The following is a 22,494-nucleotide window of genomic DNA, read 5'->3' on the forward strand; positions in this document are numbered from 1 at the left end:
ACAATTAAACCAAGTAGGTTTTTGGGAGGCTGGCCTGCAGAGTAGTAGGCCTTTTATTGGCAAGGTCCCTGGAGAATGGGGAGGGTGGTCCTGTCCCTGAAGAACACTCCTGAGTGGTGGGAATGTTCTTGGCCCACAGTGGGACCCAAGAAATGGAGCAGGGGCATTCCCCGACCCGCTTGACTCCCTGGACAGTCTGTGAGGGCTGCTCCACGCTGCTGGGGCTGCTCCTCATCTGCTGCAACCTCTCTATCCCTGGCCCATCCCAGCTTGCACCCAGGGGCTTCCTTCCTTCTCCATCCCTTCCACGGGGCCAAGAGATCACCCAGTTCAGCCTGTTTGGGCACTGGGTCTGGTGCTTGGGGCAGAGGGCAGCGGGAATTTCTTTGTTTTGGTGACTGGCGTGCAGAGTGGTAGGCCTTTTATTGGCAAGATCCCTGGCGAACGGGGAGCCTGGTCCTGTTCCTGAAGACCATCCTGAGTGGTAAGAGGGATCTTGACCTGCAGAGGGAACCAGGAAACAGAGTGAGTTTCAGGCCCACAGCCTCAGCCCAGGACAGGGAACTCAGATGTTCCTCATCCTCCCTATACTTTCTGGGCTTCCTGCTGGGCCTATACTCCCAGCATACTGCCTCTCTCTTTCTATCCCACCCAGCTTGCATCCATAACCCTCCCCCCTTCTGCCTCCCTTCCCTCTTCAAGCCCTGGGGCCAAATCCCGAGGGCAACCAAGCAGGCAGGGACTCCTTTGTTTCAATAGCCTGACTGCAGCAAACAAGGTAGGCGCTTTGTTTACAAGCTACCCAACCAGCACGGAGATCTGATCTTGGCACCAGGAGAGAAATCACTTGAGCACCAGGAGAGACATCACTGGGGAGTGCCATCACTGGGAAGGTAAATCAGTAGGCAAGGAGACTTGATCCTGTAAAAGAAGATCCATAGGGGAGCATTCGAAGGAAGAGATGGGCAGGCGCCAATACAAGAATTCACCCAACAATCTGAAAAACAACATGAAACCACCAGAACACAGCGACCTCACAACAAGAGGACATGAGCACCTTAATCAAGAAGAAGTACAAAAAATTGACTTTATGAAAGCGATTGACGCACTTAAACAGCATGTAAAAATTGCCCTCATAGAAATGGATGAGAAGTATAAGAGAAAGTTTGAAGAATTGAATAAATCCTAGGGTGAATGATACCCTAGGAAACCAAGGAAAAACAATCAAACAGAAAATGGAAACAGTTCAAGACTTGAAAACTGAAATGGAGGCAAAGAAGAAAACACAGAGTGCCAGCTGGACATGGAAAATCTAGGCAAACAAATAGAGACTACAAGAACAAGCATAACCAGCAGAATACAAAAGATAGAAGAAAATAATCTCAGATTCTGAAGATAACATAGAGAAAATAAAAGCACTGATCAAAGAAAACAGCAATTCCAACAAACTCTCATCAAAAAACATTCAGGAAATATGGGACACAATAAAAAGACCAAACCTAAGAATAATAGTAGAAGGAGAAGTGCAGCTCAATGGTCCAGAAAATATATTTAATAAAATTATAGAAAAAACTTTCCCAACCTAAAGAAAGATGTACCTATGAAGGTTCAAGAAGCATACAGAACACCGAAAAGGCTGGATAAAAAACAAAAAATCCTCTTGCCATATAATAATGAAAACAAAAGCATACAGAATAAAGAAAGAATATTAAGATCTGCAAAGGAAAAAGGCCAAGTTACTTATAAAGGTAAACCTATCAGACTTACACCAGACTTCTCTATGGAAACAATGAAAGCCAGAAGGTCCTGGATAGATGTACTACAGAAATTAAGAGACCATGGATGCAAGCCCAGACTACTATATCCAGCCAAGCTGTCATACACTATAAATGGAGAAAACAAAATTTTCCAGGATAAAAACAAATTTAAACAATACGTAGCCACAAATCCAGCCTTACAGAAAGTAATAGAAGGAAAATCACTAACCAAGGAGTCCAACAATGACCACAATAACTCAGACATCTAGAGACCCTTCACCAGCACAACTCAAAGAAGGGAAGCACACAAACTCTATTACTAAAAAAGTGACCGGAGTTAACAACCACTGGTCATTAATATCACTTACTGTCAATGAACTCAACTCACCTACAAAAAGGCACAGGCTAAGAGATTGGATACGAAAACAGGATCTAACATTTTGCTGTTTACAAGAAACACACCTCAACCACAAAGACAGGCACCTACTCAGAGTAAAGAGATGGGAAAAGGCTTATCAAGCAAATGGACCTAAGAAACAAGCAGGTGTGGCCATACTAATTTCTAACAAAGTTGACTTCAAACTTGAATCAATCAGAAGAGATGGAGAGGGATATTTTATACACATAACAGGAACAATTCATCAGGATGAAGTTTCGATCCTGAATAGCTATGCCCCTAATATAAAAGCACCCACGAACATAAAAGAAACATTACTAAACTCAAAGCAGCAATCAAACTACACACACAAATAGTAGGAGACTTCAACACTCCTCTCTCACCAATGGACAGGTAAATCAGACAGATTCCTAACAGAGAAATTAAAGAATTAATGGAGGTAATGAATCCAATGGACTTAACAGATATTTATAGAATAATCCACCCAAATAAGAAAGAATATACCTTGTTCTCTGCAGCTCATGGAACCTTCTCAAAAATTGACCACATAGTCGGTAACAAGCAAATTTCCACAGTTACAAAAAAAATTAGTAACCACCTCTTTCTTATTGGATCACCATGGATTTAAGTTAGAATTCAACAACAATGCTACCGCCAGAAAGCATACAAACTCATGGAACCTGAACGCCAACTACTGAACCATACCTAGATTAAGGAAGAAATAAAGAAAGAAATTAAAGTCTTCCTTGAATTCAATGAAAATAAAGAAACACCATACTCAAACTTATGGGACACGATGAAAGCAATCCTAAGAGGAAAGTTCATAGTACTAAGTGCCACTTAAAGAAAAAGACAAAGCATGCATTGGAGACTTAACAGCACACCTGAAAGCTCTAGAAAAAAAAAGAAGCAGACACGCACAGGAGGAGCAAAAGACTGAAAATAATGAAACTCAGGGCTGAAATCAACAAAATAGAAAAAAAGAAAACAGTCCAAAGAATCAATGAAACAAAAAGTTGTTTCTTGGAGAAAATCAACAAGATCAACAAACCCCTATCCAATCTAATAAAATGAAAGTGAGAGAACACACAAATAAATAAGATCAGAAATGAAAAGGGGGACATAACCACAGACTAGAGGAAAATCAGAGAACCATTAGATCTTACTACAAAAGCCTGTATTCCACAAAACTGGAAAATGTAAAAGAAATGGACATTTTTTTAGGTAAGTGCCATATCGCAGTGTTAAACCAAGACTAGGTGAATGATCTAAATAGAAATGTTAGTTGTGAAGAATTAGAAACTGTTATCAAAAATCTCCCTTTCAAAAACAGCCCAGGACGAGAAGGTTTCAATGCAAAATTCTACCAGAACATCCAAGAAGACCTAATACCTATACTCCTTAATGTATTTCACAATATAGAAACAGAAGAGTCATTGCCAAATTCCTTCTATGAAGCTATAGTTACCTAGATACCAAAACCACACAAAGACCCAACCAATAAAGAGAATTATAGGCCTATCTCATTCATGAACATCGACACAAAAATTCTCAATAAAATACTGGCAAACCGAATCCAAGAACATATTTGAAAAATTATCCATTATGATCAAGTAGGCTTCATCCCAGAGATGCAGGGCTGGTACAACATATGCAAATCTATTTAATGTAATCTACCATATAAATAAACTGAAAGAAAAAAAACATATGATCATTTCATTAGATGCTGAAAAGCATTTGACAAAATTCAACACCTCTGATTCAACTGATAAACAACTTTAGTAATTTGACAGGATACAAGATCAACTCCAAAATTATAAGTTTCCCTCCAATACACAAAGAACAAAGAAGCAGAGAAGGAAATCAGAAATCAGAGAAACATTACATTTCACGATAGCCAAACATAGCATAAAATATCTTGGGGTAAATCTCACCAAGGTATTGAAAGATTTATTTGACAAGAACGTTAAGTCTTTGAAGAAAGAAATTGAAGAGGATACCAGAAAATGGAAGGATCTCCCATGATCTTGGATTGGGAGGATAAACATAGTAAAAATGGCAATTTCAGCAAAATCAATCTATAGATTCAATGCAATCCCCATCAAAATCCCAACAAAATACTTCACAGAACTTGAGAGAACAATAATCAACTTTATCTGGAAAAAAATACACCCAGGATAGCCAAAACAATCCAATATAATAAAAGTACTTCTAGAGGCATTACCACCCCTGACTTCAAACTCTATTACAGAGCTACAGTAATGAAAATTGCTTGGTATTGTCACAAAAATAGAGATGTTTACCTATGGAATCGAATCAAAGACCCAGATATTAATCCACAAACCTATGAACACCTGATTTTTGACAAAGGAGCTAAATTATACAATGGAAGAAAGAAAGTACCTTTAACAAATGGTGCTGGCATAACTGGATGTCAACCTGTAGAAGAATGAAAATAGAACCATATCTATCACCATGCACAAAACTCAAGTCTAAATGGATTAAAGACGTCAATATTAATCTGACCACACTGAATCTGATAGAAGAGAAAGTGGGAAGTAGTCTACAACACATGGGCACAGGAGACAACTTCCTACATATAAACCCAGTGGCACAGACAATAAGAGCAACAATGAATAAATGGGACCTCCTTAAACTGAGAAGCTTCTGTAATGCAAAGGACACTGTCATTAAGACAAAATGGCATCGTACTGAATGGAGAAGATCCTCACCAACCTTGCATCAGACAAAGGTCTGATCTCCAAAATATATAAAGAACTCAAGAAACTAGACATGAAAACTCAAATAAACCCAATTAAAAAATGGGGTACTGAACTGAACAAAGAATTCTCAACAGAAGAAGTTCAAATGGCCAAAAGACACTTAAGGTCATGCTCAACCTCCTTAGCACTCAGGAAAATGCAAATAAAAACAACTTTGAGATACCATCTTATACCAGTCAGAATAGCTGAAATCAAAAACCCCAATGATAGCCTATGCTGGAGAGGATGTGGAGTAAGGGGAACACTCATCCATTGTTGGTAGAAATGCAAACTTGTGCAATCACTTTGGAAATCAGTGTGGTGGTTTCTCAGGAAACTGGGAGTCGACCTACCTCAAGACCCAGCAATACCATTCTTGGGAATATACTCAAGATATTCCCAATCATACTACAAAAGCATTTGTTCAACTATGTTCATAGTAGCACTATTTGTTAGAGCCAGAACTGGAAACAACCTAGATGCCCCTCAATAGAAGAATGGATAAAGAAGTTGGGGCAAATATACACTTTAGAGTTTTACTCAGCAGTAAAAATAAATGGCATCTTGAATTTTGCATGCAAATGGATGGAAATGGAAAACATAATAATGAGTGAGAAAACTCAGACCCAAATAAGGAATATGGCATGTACTCACTCATAAGTGTATTCTAGCCATAAGTAAAATCCTTTGAGCCTATTATTCATGATCCTAAAGAAGCTAAATGAGAAGGTGAACCAAAAGAAAAACATTTAATTATCCTCTTGGATATTGGAATTAGACAAGATTGCCAGGCAAAAGTTGGGAGTTCAGGGGTAGGGGTGGCTTGAGGGGAAGGGGAGATGGGGAAAAACATGGGAGAAGGGGAGGTTTTGGGGAGAGATTGGGGAAATGAGATGGTTGAGATGGAGGAAGTGTGGATATGGGATCAGGGAAGTAGATGTCTTAATTAAGGGAGCCATTTTAGGGTAGGCAAGAGACTTGGCTCTAAAGGGGTTCCCAGGTATTCAAAGAGATGTCCCCAGGGAGGTCTTTGAGCAGCAGAGGGGAGGGTTCCTGATCTGGCCTTCTACCATAGCCACACTGATGAATATCTTGCATATCACCATAGAACCTTCATCCAGCGAAGGATGGGGATAGAGACAGAGACCCACAATGGAGCACTGGACTGACCACCCCAGGTTCAGATGAAGAACAAAAGGAGGGACAACATGAGCAAGAAAGTCAGGACCGCAAGGTGTGCGTCCATCCACTGAAATTGTGTGACTGATCTAATGGGAGCTCAACAAGGCTAGCTGGACTGGGACTGAATAAGCATGTGATTACAACAGACTCTCTGAATATGGCCTTTAATGAGGGCTGAGAAGATAATGATAAAGGCACTGGGTTTTCATTCTACTGAATGTACTAGCTTTTTGGGCACATAGTATGTTTGGATGCACACAACACTAGACCTGGGTGAATGGGGGAGGGCCTTGGACTTCCTACTAGGCAGGGAAACCTGATTTCTCTTAGGACTGGAAAGGGAGGGGGAAGGGAAGTAAGGGGAGTAAGAGGGAAATAGAAGGAAGGAGGTAGAAATTTTTAAGAAAGAAATAAGTAAAGAAAGAAAGAAAGAAAGAAAGAAAGAAAGAAAGAAAGAAAGAAAGAAAGAAAGAAAGAAAGAATTCTCAGGGAACCATTAATGAGGACGCCTTCCTGGAAAGAGAAATGTCAGGGTCGGAAGGAGGCAGAAGCTATAATGGCTTTACCTCAGGAATACTCTCAGCCTACTTGTTCCTCCAAATGTGCAGGGAGAACATTGAGAGAAACATTTTACAGAGTCTTAAAGTGGGAAATGGAAAAAGGATTGAAGTAATACAACAAAGGTCCCATGTCTTATTAATCTTCCTGAGTAACTAGAAAGTTTGGTATGAAAAGAGGAACAATGTTTTTCCATGATGTATCCACGAGCCAGAAACAGCTTGGCCTCCTGGAATTCTTAATATAAATTCTGGTTTTTCCCAACAGTGCTATACAGGCATTGCTGGAAACAGCTTATTTAGCTTCAGTCACTGAAACCAATGATCTTACCTTATACAATGGATCTAAGTATCAAGGTAAGTTTTCTGTTTTTCTTTGAGGTCACAGCTGTTTTTTTTATTTGCTTAAACTGTGACTTAAAAATACTCTTTCCTCAGACCTTGCCAAGTGAAGCATGATACAGCAATGCACATTTCAAAACAGTTTTCTGAAAAGAATCATATACTAGGTAACTCAATGACAACACTGTTATTGATCATAAACATAGTGAACTGTACTGAAGGGGAAAAGCAGATACCCTCACACGTGTGCTCTCTGCCTGTTACAAAGGTTGAGAGAGAATACTTTGGACACCTGACACCTATACGAACAACCGTATCTTTAATCTCTGCAACACTAGTAATATATAATAGTCATGGACTTGGTCAAATAAAAAAGCAACTCCCAGTAAAAATACTTGTATTCATCCTACAGAACCCAAGAGATAGGAGTGCTATTCAAAAGTGTCCACATGCACGTAGCATCTGAAATATTCTTTCTATCCTGAAAGAGAAACTAGAAAAAAGACATGATTCCCTCAGAAAGCAATGACTCGATTCAGGTTGTGACTTTATATTAAAGCGCCATGCAAAACATGGAGATAAAGGAAGCAATTTCCATTTGCCGGTCACTATTTTAGCAACACAGCTTCGAGAGTTCTGTCCTCATTATATAACCCTTCGTCTGCTCCAGGAAGTTAAGACAACACTGCGACAAACGGGACAGGTGTTATTCTCCCAAAACCAGCGTTCGATGCAGTGGACATGGTACTCATGGGAGCAAGGTAGTTCACAAATTCTGTCGCCTTCTTTATACTGAGTCATGCAAACAGTGCATGTCTTCAATGCATCGTTTTCACCAAAACTTCTCGTTGCCAAGTTATTAATCTGGACATTGTTGGGTCTTCTAATTGGGTGGTTGTCATTAAAGGGGTAAAGTTGGGTTGCTTCAACACCTCCTTCAAACATCTGTGAGATACTTTCTGAATATTCATCAATGGAAATTGGGTCAGGGTTGTAGCTGGGGATGGAAGCAGAGTTGTTACCACTCCATGCAAGCTCACCAAAAGGTGTTGTTCTCGGCCTAAACCTGGGTTGAATTGGAACAGATGTAGTTTCCCTTGATCCAGTATTGAAGATTGAAAGAGTGGAACAGCTGTGAGTACTCGTAGAGGTTGTCCCAGCTGCACGTTCAGAATGTGTAGAAGTGCCTAGAAAACCTCCAGGTTCACTTTCATAAGTGACCGTGTTGTTTGGGATCTGAGACCTTGACCGAAATCTGCTAGCTACGCTATCTCTCTCTCTGTCTTCTGCCAGCAGAACTCTTCTTACTTGAAGGTCTCTGGTTGGAGGTCTTTGACCAGATCCTGCCGATTCACCATTGGCATCTGTGTCTGAAGAGCTTGTCCCTTGAGCAGCAGAATTTCTTGACCCAGAAGCCACAAAACGACCTCTACCTAGCAACTCAGGGCTAGTTATCTGGTGAGGGGCTCTAGAACTTCCCTCGATCTCGTTTACCAAAGGCTGCTCAAAAGTCTGAGATGAGATGCTATGATGAGATCTTCGTGGAATTTCATTTGCTGGGTGCAGAGAAGAACTACTTCTATCAGCTCTGGCTCTGGTTCTTCGCTGGAGTTCTGGTTTCTGGCTTCTTGCCCTCCTGCGACCTCTGGTGGATGGCACATCTGTTAATGCTTCAGCAGAACTGTGTTGTGACCTAGGTGTTCTGGCGGATGATGTCTCAGATGCTGAATTTTCCGTTTGACCGTGGATGCTGCGATCCATGTTTTCTACACTAAGACGTGTAGCAGATGGTTCATTTTCATTCTTTGAGGTTTGGCTTCCATTATTACGGTTAACATTTGACTCTAAACTGAATCTGAAATCACGACTGTTTGGATTAGTGTGGGTCACTGCCCTCACGGACTGATTACCTCTCTGACCACTTCTTGTTGTATTGCCAGTCTGTCTGACAGAGCTAAGGCAATCTATTATGGAGTCACGGTCTGAAGAATCTCCATTTTCTTCTGAGCTAGGCGGCGGCGGCAGCAGCAGCGGCCTCTCTTTAATTTGCTGTAGTTTTCTGAAGAGCTCTTCTTCAGTACTTTGTCCTGGGGTGCCTAGCAAATTGTTGTCTCTCAGAAGTCGATAGTCTTCTCTGCTCAGATTATTGACAAATCGATAAAAAGCTTCTTCCTGATCCAAGCGATCCCCTTGCCTTCTGAGCTCTGCTGCAGATTGGTCATTTCCTTGATCGCTAGAATCTGAGTTTTCCATCTTGATGATCAAGTGGACGATTATCTGTCTGTTATGACATAGTACTGAAATCCAATCAACTGGACCTTCAGTTTTCTTCACTAGGCTTCGGTGGTCCGGCCTGGAGGGGACTGGCTGGGCTCTGCCCCCTCCGTTGCCCGAGAGGCCGCCTGAGCTACGCCGCCTGCCTGCCTCCTGCACTCTAGCCCGGCTCAGAATGCCTGGGAGAGACCTGCCTCTAGCCCAGAGCCTGCCCATTCTGAGACGTCACTCCAGCAACCATTCTCTTCCCCATTGTTACCTAGCAGTGACAGAAATCCACTCAAGATAACTTTTCTTAAAGTCACCCCACATTACCTATTGAATGTATTTCAGGTCCCCTTTCTCAGCTACTCCAGAGGACTCAAGAGTCCTATTTAGAACACAGATGATTCAGCCAAAGCGTACCAGGTGGGCCTCGGGAAGAGTGACTTGTAGTCCTACTCGGAGGACAAACCCACTCTTCTTGCAAGGCTGGCATCACGCTGGGGAATTTAGTGAGATAGTGACTGCTTCATGATAGGTTGGCATCACACAGGATGTTCATTGTGCCCTTCCCTAATCACAGAGGCTAGGTGCCATCATGAGAAGGAACCAAGGGGTTGACCTTTGCTACTCTGGTGTCATGAGAACAAGGATTAAGTCAGGGAGCCTGAAGACACCCTGTTATAACCCTCGAGTGGGAGATAGCCACACACACTATTACAGAGAAGGGGAAAGCAGATATGGACATGCTGATCCTTTCAGGTTCCCATCTGATTAAGGTGCTAAGGGGATTGGTGGTTTCTAGACCAGCCCTCAAATGTCAGTGTAAGGAACTGTTACTGTCACCCGAGGTCGGCAGGAAGTTTGGCTTCTAGAGGTACCTTTCTGCCACGCATATCACTACCGGCAGGATGGAAAACAGAAACTCAGACCCATAGGAACGCTTGTTTTCCATACCCCCCTTCCTCCCACTGAGTGTTCACTGAGGGGTGACTTATAAAAACACAGAGCCTGAGCCTCCTTCTCAGATCTCAGTCCTCTCTTTGCTCCCCTTCCCCACTCTTCAATGTGTTCAGGGGCCTCTCATCAACTTGGTAAATAGGCAGAGCCCGAAACATAAACTCTGGAGAAGGGGGAACATAGGAGCACCTGCATAGCCCTAAGGCTTGCAAAGGAGAGTGTGTGTAGTAGATGCTGTGTAGTAGTGTGTGAAGAGACGCTCCCAAAGAAGATGGACATGTTGAAGGTCTGACCCTTGGCTAGTCCAGGATCAGCAGTTTCATAAATGGTAGACAAGGCAAGAGAACTCTATTTCAACACACCACTCTTTGCTCCTAGCAGACTCCAATGTAGGGAGACCCAGAAAGAAATCACACACTGATGTAGGTGGGTCTTCTATCTATCTGTTGCTTTCATTGGTTAATTAATAAGGACAACTGCTTGGCCTGATAGGTCAGAACATAAGTAGGTGGGGAAGACAGAAAAGAATGCTAGGAGGAATAAGGCAGTGAGACAGACGTTATAGCTCTCCTCTCCAAGATGGATGCAGGTTAAGATCCTTCCTGGTTTCTCAGGTAACCATTTTAAAGGGAGAGCCATTGGTATGTCTAAAGGTTTGCTAGTTGCTTTGTGTTCTGGTACTCCCTGAATCACTGATGACCTTTGCTGATAGCAACTTAAAATATTCTTCCCAGAAACATGAGTTTTTGGGACTGCACTAATGTTAATCTGGGTATTCAATTGCTTCAACGGGTCATGTCCTCATAAATTCACTGTGATATTAGCCACATATGGCCTCAGCCTTTCTCTTTGTCCTTCTGACCCCATGCTTTCAACCCATCTCCTGCTTTGTTTCACTAGATATAGGGTTCCAATTCCTAGGAATTGAACATTCCTCTCTTGAAGAGGTAAATTCAGATGCCAAGATTCTGTAGTAACAATAGTCATATCTGCATCTGTGTTCAGTAATCCCTCAATTGCAATGCTATTTATAAGAACTCTTTAATTTGGTCTTTGTTAATTGATAGAAGTTTGCAAAAATATGCATTTCCTATTTCCTATTGGAGTTTTATTTTTTTTTAAATCCATCCTCCATGTCTAGTCTATCATCCAGAACAGTATGGTTGTTTACGGCAGGCACTGGATTTTTAATTTTCTTGGTGAGATATTTTCTCTACAATGACTGGGAAAGACTCAAACATGTTTGACATGGGGGCCTGCATGAGGCCCCCAAGGAGTTTCCCAATGGTACAAGATTGTCTTGTCTGTGTTTGTCAATCTACATCTATTGATCCAATTTTGGCCTTGCCACCTCATCTACATAATCCAGGAGATTGAGAACTTCTAATTTTGCCATCTCTAGACCTTACTAGACCTGGAAGAAGGTGGGATGTCCTTGGACTTCCCACAGAGCAGGGAACCCTGACTGCTCTTCGGGCTGATGAGGGAAGGGGACTTGATTGGGGGAGGTGGAGGGAAATGGGAGGCAGTGGCCAGTAGGAGGCAGAAATCTTTAATAAATAAATAAATAAAAAAGAAAAAAAATGGTAATAAAATCTTTTGTTACATTCTCCCCCGCCCTATTTACATTGAGTATAAAACCTATGGAAAAATAAATGCAAGGATTCCAACATTTCAGGAATTGAGTGACTAGAATGCCTTCCTGATAATTTCTATAATTTCTGTCTTATTTTTTGTATCTTCATATTATTTACTTATATTTCTTCAATTACCACTTCCCTACCTTGGTAAGAAATATTTTTGTCATGGCCAGTCCTCGACAGTAACCCAGATCCAGAAAGACAAATATAATATTTACTCACTCATAAGTGACTTTTAGACATAAAACAAAGAAATAACATTCTATAGCCCACAACCCCAGAGAACCTAGAAAACAAAAGTCTTTAAGATAGACACACATAGAACTACATAGGAAGGAGTAAAAGACAAGATTTCCTGGGTAAATTGCCACCATGGGGGGTGATGGGAGAGGGTAGAGAGAGAGAGGGGTGAAGTGAATGGGAGAGTATATACATGTATAGATCAATAAAAAAATAAAATTAATAAAAACAATTAAAATGAGAAAAAATAGAACAGAGAAACTTAATTGCTATTTATCACAGGTTGCTTTACATTGAGCAAATTGATATGACTGTACTGCAACTTCCCTGGCACTTACTCACTTTTCTCTTTTATGAAATAAAAGAAATATACAATAATCATGTATGTGTATGTTCATATTTGTTTTAAGTCATTGATATATTAAAGATACTCTATTCATTTTAACTTTTTAAAATTAGGAATTTTTCCTTATGAAGAATCCTTTAAAAAGTTCTGTGCTTGCTCTGTGATCACAAATAAAAACTCTTTGTATCAGATCTCTGCAGCAAAACAACTGTGACGGCCATCCTGTCACCCCCTTCCCATCTATTATGGATCCCATAGATCTTCCACTTCTATTTTCCTGCAGCTTATTGTTTTGTTCAAAGTCCCAACATTAGCCGGCAACCCCTATTACCAAAAGGGTCTCTCTAGTCAGAGAAACATGTTGGCTGAAGGCAGATCTACATCTCTTCTCTGTTCCTACAGATCTAATCATTTCCAGTCTCAGCACCAATACTAGCAGAAAACCTTCTGCAGTATCTGTGGCCCTATCTTCAACAGATAACAAAGATCTCCTCCAACATTTTTTTCCAAAACTTATCCCAGTATCCCAGCCTCCAACACCAGAAGGCATTCACTGTGCACACATCAGCTAAGGAGACCAAGAAAACAATCAAGCTAACTCCTTCAAATTCTCCACTTTTTCAAATTCAATCTCCCAGTCTCATCACTACCTCTGTATTACAATACCTACTGCAGCCTTCTTTGTCTGACTCTTCACATCTCCCATGGATCCACAGACCTTCGCCTATTATATTCCTTCTTCCAAATTGTTGCTTTATCCCTGTCCCAAAGTTCAGCAAGCATTCCCTGCTAACCCAGAGGACACTCCTCCAGGGAAGCAGATGTAGATATTACCACTCTTCTGATCCTCTAGATCCAGTCAACCAGTCTCATTCCCAGTGCTATAGCAGACCCACTAAAATGACCTCTATTTACTGTTTCTTCCAATTCAAGGAGAAGAAATGAACATATCCTTGCTGACCCATATGATTTTCCTCCATCATGTGAACCTCTTGAGACCTCTATACTATCCATCTTTCTAATAGTCAGCTCCCAATACCCAGAGACATAATTTATCTGGAAAACCAAGCAGGCACAACTATCAGGTCAAAAGATAAGTTAATACCAAGTGGCACACGGACATCACACTCTCAGAAAATCTACATAAGAAACAGAAATCAGGGAGTAAAATCACAGATGATTGTAGCCAAGCTACAATTAATAGACACAGAGATCTTAGCTATGGTGTAACAGACATAAATATCCATTGGAAATGGAAAATAGAATAGATTTTACAGGTGGGAGCCAGTGAGAATAAGTACAGGAGGATCAAGTAGCTAGGGAGTGGTAGGAAGATAGATTTGAAGGAGAGAATGTAGGGGAAGAAAATTGGAATTGAGAGGCATGTGAGGGTCATATGGAAACCTAATACAATGGAAACTTTCTAAAATATATGAAGTCAATCCTAATTAGTTCTCCTAATATTGGGGGAGACAGAGTCCTAACTGGCCATTTCTTGTCACCAAATGAGTCTTCCATTGTAAGTACTGGGTTACATTTAATTGAGTTTTTTGGCCAATGTGGTCCCATGAAATTGCCCCCCCCCCAAAAAAAAACCCACAGACTGTTGGTAAGATAATGGGTTGCTCATTGTATTCAGATAGCAGGGTGAATTTTTTAAAAGTAACACCAACACAACTCATTTTGAATGAAGTTTCAGTTGGTGTCCATATGAAGCCTTCACCTCTATGTTCTAGTATCTCTGGTAAAGTAGAAATATAAATACCAACACAGTCACAAAAACCTTGACCTACAATTTGTCTAACCTATAAGATATGCTAGAGCAGCTGTAACATAGAACTATTTAGATAGACAAGAAATAGAGACGATATATACCAAAATGCTAGGATAAAACCAATTACCACTGATCTGAAAATATAACAATTAAATGACTTCTAATGATATTCTGCTATACTCAGATCAGTTCTTGGTCATTCATTATCAGAGAAGCTTCCTCCTGCAGCAGACAAAGTCAGTTGCAGAGACCCACGTCTAGGCGTTATGCACAGAAGTATTCTATGGAATAAACAGCTCTAAATAGGATGTCTCCATCAAATCCCTTTCTTCAGAACTCAGGAAACCTCAAGAAAGAGCCTTCTGAATCAATTAAGTCAGGCTCATGGAATCACAGAAATTGAAGAAACAAGCACTTGACCTACACAGACAAATCTGTATCAGATTCTTGCCATATATATTATAACTTTCAGTTTATTATTTTTATGGGGTTGTTTAGTGTTCAAGTGAGTGTGTCTCTAATTCTGTGCCCGCTCTTAGGAATGTTTTCCTTCTGTTAGGTTACCTTGTCCATCCTCAATTTGATGATTTTTTCCTTTACCTTATTTTATTTCATTTTGTCATGTTTATCTGCTATCTCTTAGAAGTCTATTATTTTCTAATGAGAGATAAAAGTTGAGTGGATCTGGAGAGGCGAAGCTGATGGGAGAAATTGTATTGAGTAGAAAGAGGAGAAGTTGTAATCAGGAAAAGAATGTATTTGAAATAAAAGGAAAAAAATTGAAAACAAAAGGCTCTGTCCTTGAATAGGAATATAATAAATTATTTGAAAATGAAATTGATAAAAAAATGGAAAGAAAAAGCATGTATATCTCACAGGAAAGACAAATCGAAAATGCTAAAATAAGAGTCAATATAGAACAAGACAAAAAGCTTCCACTTATTTCTTAAAGGAAAAGTTATACTTATTGAACACATTAATATAATTAATATTGACATTTAAAATTTTAATTAGACATGTGTGATGATTTGAATGAGAAATATGCTCCATAGTCCTACACATTTAATCACTTGTTCTTAAATTATTTATTCTTTTGGAGGAGGTTTAGGTGGTAGAAACTTACTGGAAGAAGTACATAATTGGGGGCATGGATTGAGAGTTTCTATCTTCACCAACTCTAAGTAACTCTTCCTGATTTTTGCCTATAGTTGTAGACATGATCCCTCAGCTTCCTGTCCCTACCACAATTCCTCCTGGTTGATATCATGTCTCTCAGACAAAGTAGATATTTATCTCTCTAGAACTATAAACCAAAATAAATGTTTAAGTTTTCTTTGTCATTATTTTTATCACAGCTACAAAATCATTACAGAAGTTGGTGACAGAGTGAGGGCTGCTGCTGTGAAGAATATCACTATGTGTTTTGGAGAAATGTGAAAGACTTTGGAACTTTGATCTAGAAAAGTAGTTAAATAACATAGGCAGAGCTAATAGGAACATTCTAGTAGAAGCCTGGAAGACAGTAGTGTTACAAGTAATGTGTATGGTGGAGACATTGCTAAAAAGACTTGAAAGGGAAAGATATCAACAATGGGGTTAGAAACTTTTCATAATTTGACAAGCCAAACCAAACAAATCCAAACCAAACAAAAGCACCTGACTGTTTTCTGTTACATCTTTAAGAACTTCATTGATGATAAAAAAAAATAGAATAAATTCTTTGGTCAAAAAACTTCAAGACCCAATAACATTTAATCTGTAGTATTGTTATTTGACATAATGCTTATGGAGGTCTATAATGAAACAGAACAAGTGGAACACAAAGAAACACAAAATGTTCAGTTTGGAGAAGAAATGAGTACAGAACCTTAAAGTTAAAGCTAAGGCTGTGCTAAAACAGAGGATGTAATTTTTAAGGAGATTATCACAGTTAAGGAGAAGTCTCCTGCTTTGCACTTTTGCGCTTAAGAAAAGTGCCTTAAAAGCAAGACCTTATTCAGCTATGCATCCAATATGAGAAGAGAGAAAGCCTAAGGATTTTCTGTGCCTAGAAAGTAACTGAATTGAAAAAAACTGCTAACGTGATTCAAAATTGTCACAGGGAAGCACAAGCACTAGCCAAACTTGCTCCTGTGATACACATGGTACTTACTTTAGGGACATGGAGAATGAAGGAGAAGAGGAACCATGGATTCCTCAGCAATTTCAGCTAGCCACAGTAACCAGGCAGCTTGTGGCAGGGGAGTCCAGGCAATGAAAGCCTTGAGAGTGCATCTGGCTCTAAGAGAGCATTGCAGAAAGCTGTGAAAGTTAGGACTGAATTATAATAGAGACACTAAGAAGTTGAAAATGACAAATGTAGGATATTTGCTTTGAAGAATTTTGAAAGTTTAAAAATATTGGCATTTTAATTGAACTAAATGCATTTCACATTATGATAGGCCATGAGCCTTTGGGAGTCAGAGTGTGGCATATGATGGTTTCAAAAAGAAATGGCCTCCAGATTTGAACCTTTGATATCTGTTGTTGGTGCCTTTGGGTGGGGGGAAGGTTTAAGTTCTGAATGCTTGAAGGAAGAACTCTGTCACTGAGAGTATGACTTTGAGATTTTATAACTTCACCCACTTCCAGTTTTCTCTCTCTCCTTTCTGACTGTGGTTGAAGATGTGATATCTGAGATTTCTTCTTCTGCTGCCATGCCTGCTACTTGTTGTCATGTCACCCTGTCATCCTTCTGGAACCAAAAAGCAAATTAATATTTTCTATAGTAAGTTGCCTTGGTTGTGGGAACTAATATGGTGTATTTGCAAATGGGACAGGCTCAATTGGCAAATGACCTTCGTATTCTGTTAGGTTGGTATATATTTTAATGAAGGCAGTAAGTGGTACAGGCACTGATAAGCTTTCTGATTTCTTTCCTTTTCAGGTAGAATATGTTCTCTTTGTGGAAACTACCTTCAGTGAATGCATTATGTGTACCTTAGGCACAGTTTTTTTTCTGTTTTTGAAACCCTAACTTGTCATGGAAAATAATTTCCTTCTCTCAGATTCAATCTAATTTTATCAGTAAGGTCAGATTGAATACTGACTGTAGAAATTATCAGTGTAATGGGTATACGGGTGATTTTGCCTTAAAAAAATTAATTTTACCACATGTATTAGAAAAAGTATTTCAGAATTCTTAGGAGAATGCAAAATAGTAGCCTAATCCTGTCTGCAGTCGCACTGTAACCCCATGAAACTAAAAGAGTATATGACAAAAACAAAAACAACACAACATAGAGGGAAGCAAATCCTGAGGTTGATAAATAGGAGAACAAGTGCAAATGAGATTGTTGTCTCCATTTTTGACCTCAGCTTAGTACATTGTCAGAGTTGGTCTGGTACACACAGAGTAAACACTTTCTCACAAAATATTTTTTATTTATTTAAGAGACTAATCCAATTTTTATGCACATTAAATTAAATTTGCCTCAATTTCAGTGTCTATCTCATATTTTTGCCATCTGAATTTAACCTTTTCCAGTCTCTGCACACTGAGACATTTCTCAAATAATATAAGTCTCATTTTTTACCAGACATTTAAGAATACAACAACATAGACAACAATTTATGACTGAAGCAAAATAAATTTGCTCTAGTATAAATGTTCTTTAGCATTTGAAGACAGGAAAGAAAAACATTTTTACCTATGAGTGTTGTTGTCACTAGAGAAAAGGTGGACTAATACCACAGGGGCTATCATTCTAGTGAATTTTTGCACAAAAACTATATTATTTACATTATCACAAATGTCAACTTATTACTAAGATTTTAAATAAAGTAAATCTGCAAACCTGTATGAAATAGATTCACCCCTAAAGAAATGTTGTGAGAGGAATTTGTCCTCACACTTTAGAAGGTGTTTATAAGTACTTTGTCTTCACAAGTATACACAGAATATATAATGTCCATAACAAAATAACAGTCGTCATGGAGAGGGACCTGGTTTCAAAAAAATCTAATAATCTTTCCAATAATTGGAAAGACCAAGGCAGTCAAATATCACCCCAAAAATTCAGAGGATGAGGAAATTGATCAACTGTAGAATGTGAGAATCCTTGCAGAACTCATTCACCAAAGTTCTTGTAAAACTTACCATTCATTTTTAACAAACAATGGTATGCGTGCTCTGACTCTTTGACAAAGTGAAATAAAGCAGATTCCTCCTGTTCTATGGAATTGGTGTTCTTTTTACAATATCAGCGGATGTCATAAAGTTATTGGGGAAAATTAATATCAAAATGTCTTCTACAGAACTAGGGAAACCATAAACTCTTTTTCTTTCTGTTACGTGGGTGAGAAGAGAATTAATCATACTTTGTCTTTTTTTCTTCCCACTGTCTGATGCATCAAATGCAATTAAGAAGATGTAATTTAATAGAAGAGCTACTTGAATCAAAGGAAACAATTATTTTCTTTAATGAAAGGTTAATGAGGTCCTGATGCTCCATTTGGGAAAAATTGAGCAATTTGTGTCATTAAAAATAATGTTCTGTTTTGTAGCAATGCAATAATTCTTCTAGATGTGGTATTTTAAATGTGGATATTTTGAAGTATGAGATCTACATTATTGATAAAAATGTAAATACTTATTTCCATGGCACATCAAGGAAGAAAGAAATAAGATTGTCGTAATTAATTAGCATTTTATAAGATGGTTTAAATTTGTTTTGTGTATGTCAAATGTATTAAAATAACCAGAGAATTACATAAATAACATTGCCAAAGAACAACAAAGAATTGCTATTTTTCCCTCTAACTCTCAATTTTTGTTAATTCCACAATTCACAAAGCATGTGATTCCCTTTTAAACAGAGGGAAAATATAATCAAACTAGCTAATCAGGAAGTTTCTATGAAAGTGAGTGAATTCTGTACTTTGTAACCCACAGGGAAATAGATTTTAAAAAATCATGTTCACAATTTGGCAGAAAAAACATTTACATGAGTGCAATGACTGAGCTTTATAAAATCCTATAATATGACATTTATTCTAAATCTGTTAGTTCATTGTGTGTGTTAGAACTCACATGAATATCCCCAGTCAATACCAAATTCCAAGTCAATTTACCATGAAAAATCCTATCAAAAATTCTAATTGCTTTTATTCCTTAAATGTTTGGGTGTGGAAAAATTGATGCTAGGAGTAGTGCTAGGCTATATAAATTTAAATTTATTTTTATTGTCAGTCATTTGGAATAAATAACATTAACAGTTTGTGAGAAAATTTTATTATAGCATGAAGTGGTAACTGTTTATATTTGCTTGAAAGTAAAATGTTTGGTTTTTTTTTCTTTTTGTTTTTTATTCAAGAAAGATAAGCAAAGTAAAATGTTTGTTGAACTGAGAATAATAATATTATTATTTGAAGCTAAGTTTAGAAAGTTGCTTTTTATTAGTGTCCAATTTATATGGAATATCACATATTAAACTAAACAAGAGCTCAATTCAAATAGATTTGGATCATATTGATTTTGACCAAAACATCTTTTCATATTTCGTCCTCTGTGAATAATCACACTGAAATATTTATTTTTTAATCCCAAGTTTCCTAAGTCTATTTATACTGAAAAATTACAACAAACAGCAATTATTACAGTGAATATTTTTGTAGCAGTTCATAAGATAAAGTGGGATGTTCCTTGTTTTCTATACAGGAATTTTTGTTCTGAGAAATTAACTTGTTTAAAGATTATCTGCATATTTTTGTTTATCTAATGTAGACCTCAGTATGTTGTAATTATTTTCAGCAAACATAAGTATTTGAATCACTTGTATTTTGAAAGCTTATAAAATTACACAATGAAATTTATGTGTTTTATCATGAGTAAAATTATTTTGAAACTCCCAATATCAAGAAATACTTTTGCATACCTCCATTCCTCATTGTCTCAGAGACTAAAGTGAGATTTCTTCATCACAGTAATAGAAAACACACTTTGGAAATATAGCAAAAATTGACCCCAGCTAAGACCCTAAGCAATAGAGGAGAGGGTGCCCAAATTGGCCTTGACCTGTAGTGAGATTGATGAATATCTTAAATATCACAATAGAACCTTCATTCAGCAACTGATGGAAACAGATCCAGAGACCCACATCAGAGCACTCGATTGAGCTCCCAAAGTCCAGTTAAAGAGTGGGAGGAGTGAGAATATGAGCAAGGAGGTCAAGACCATAGAGGGTTCATTCACTGAAACAGTTTACTTGAACTAATAGGAGCTTCCCAACACCAGCCTGTCTGGGAAGGAACAAGCATAAGTCCAAACTAGTCCCTGTGAATGTGTGGTTGACAGTTGCATGGCTGGTGCAGACTGAAGGGTCACTGGCCTTGGCACCAGGATTTATCCCTACTGCTTGTACTGGATTTTTTGGAACCTATTCTCATTAGATGAATACCTTGTTCAGCTTAGATATAGTAAGGAGGGCCTTGGACCTTCCCCAAATCAATGTGCCTTTCCTTCTCTGTAGAGTGCTTGGTAGTGGGGTAGGAGGATAAGTGGAGGGAATGATAGGAGGGGAGGGAGTGGGAACTTGGATTGGTACGTATAATGAAAAAAGATAGTTTGTTTTCCTGTAAAATATAAAGAAATGAAGAAAGAAACAATCTGTTTCAAAAATTAACCTATCAAACAAGCAATAATCCTGGGTGTAAAAATTAGAAAGACAAAATTTAATTTAAGTAAAGAATCATATTTTTAACTGAATAGCATAACATTTTATTCATATGTTTTGCAAATATAAACATTTTGTAGTGATATTATTTATTTTTAACTGAACTTTCCCATCCTCCTGGTAGTCACAGTGAGCTACTATATAAGCTTCTAAAGGAGTCGCTCTCCATTACATTTTAAACAAGCTTATGCTTTTCAAAGATACTTATTATCTGAATCTTACCTGTGTAATAGTGTCTATGTTATAGACATGCAAAGATGTACTTTGAAAACAAATGTATGAAAGTAGTTACTGAAATTTTCCTCTAAAATATCAGATAATGAATACAAGGGTAAAAATCTCTTACTTCTTTTAATGAAGAAACATTCTTTGCCAGACTTTTGAATTATTTCAACTTAAAACATTATCTCTTTGAAATTTCTTTTGTAAGAAATTGTTACACAATATAAGGTGCTTTGCTGTCTGAGAGAGTGTATCAATCTCTCAGAAATTGGAAGGCACACTGTGCCTCAGGAGCCATGGACTGTAACCTGCAAAACCTTTGATGCATGCCTCTCCAACTCCATAGTTCCCCGTAGATGTGTTCTTGAATTCAGTTTGAAAGTATTTTGTTCAGAATGTTACCATCTGTATTCATTAAGGATATCAAATAAAATTAATAAATTTATTTTCTTTTTCTATTGAGTCTTTTGTGGTTTACAATCCTCGCATTGGTGACATGAAAAAAAATAGAAAATTCTCTGTTTGTTTCTATTTTGAGGAGTTATTTGCAGCATATTGCTGATAGGGATAGTTATCCTTTTAGTCTTGTAGAATTTTGGCGTGACCCTAACTGTCCCTCACCTCTATTTGGCAGAGAATTTTTAAATTGCTGCTTCTGTCTCATTAGGTGCTATGGCATTGTTTAAATTGTATATTTAAGTTGGTTTAACTTTTGTATTTTTAATATATTAAGAAACATATTCAATTGTTTCAAGTGACTCAGTTTGGTGGGATATAGATTTGTTTTAAAGTATGTCAATATAATTTTTTGAATTTCCTTAATGTCTCTTGTAACATCTCACATTCATTATCTAATTTTCTTAATTTGGATACTGTCTCTCTGCCATTTCAATAAAATAGCAAAAAGTTTATCATTCTTGTTGATTTTCTAAAGGAAAAAATTATTTCAATAGTTCTTTGTATTGTCACTTTTGTTTCTATTTCACTGGGATATTATTTCATCCTGTATTTCTAGATATTTCACGTGTGTCATTAAGTTATTAATTATAAGGTTTTTCTAGTTTTCATTTTATTAACGTAGATATTTTGTGTTGGAAACCTTACTAGTAGAACTGCTTTGGTTGTGTCCCACATGTTTGGGTATATTGTGTTTTTATTTTCAAAACATGATGCAATTTCCTTTTAAATTTCTGTTTTAACCCAATTTTTATTTAATAGTGAGATGTTCATTTTCCATGAGTTTCTATAATTTCTGCCACTGTGATTGTTGATGATATTGAACTTTAATTATACTGACCACAAGGGATGAAGGACATTGCTTCAATTTTTTATTTCAGTTGAAACTT

The 22,494-nt window shown here is 38.0% G+C and overlaps 1 pseudogene; it reads right to left on the minus strand.

The window, feature by feature from the left end:
• Positions 1-4: 4 nt before the first annotated feature.
• LOC142840451 (E3 ubiquitin-protein ligase RLIM pseudogene) lies at positions 5-9,250 on the minus strand (annotated as a pseudogene).
• Between the last annotated feature and the right edge of the window lie 13,244 nt (positions 9,251-22,494).

This window comes from Microtus pennsylvanicus, chromosome X, assembly GCF_037038515.1.
Source record: "Microtus pennsylvanicus isolate mMicPen1 chromosome X, mMicPen1.hap1, whole genome shotgun sequence".
Lineage (NCBI taxonomy): Eukaryota > Metazoa > Chordata > Mammalia > Rodentia > Cricetidae > Microtus > Microtus pennsylvanicus.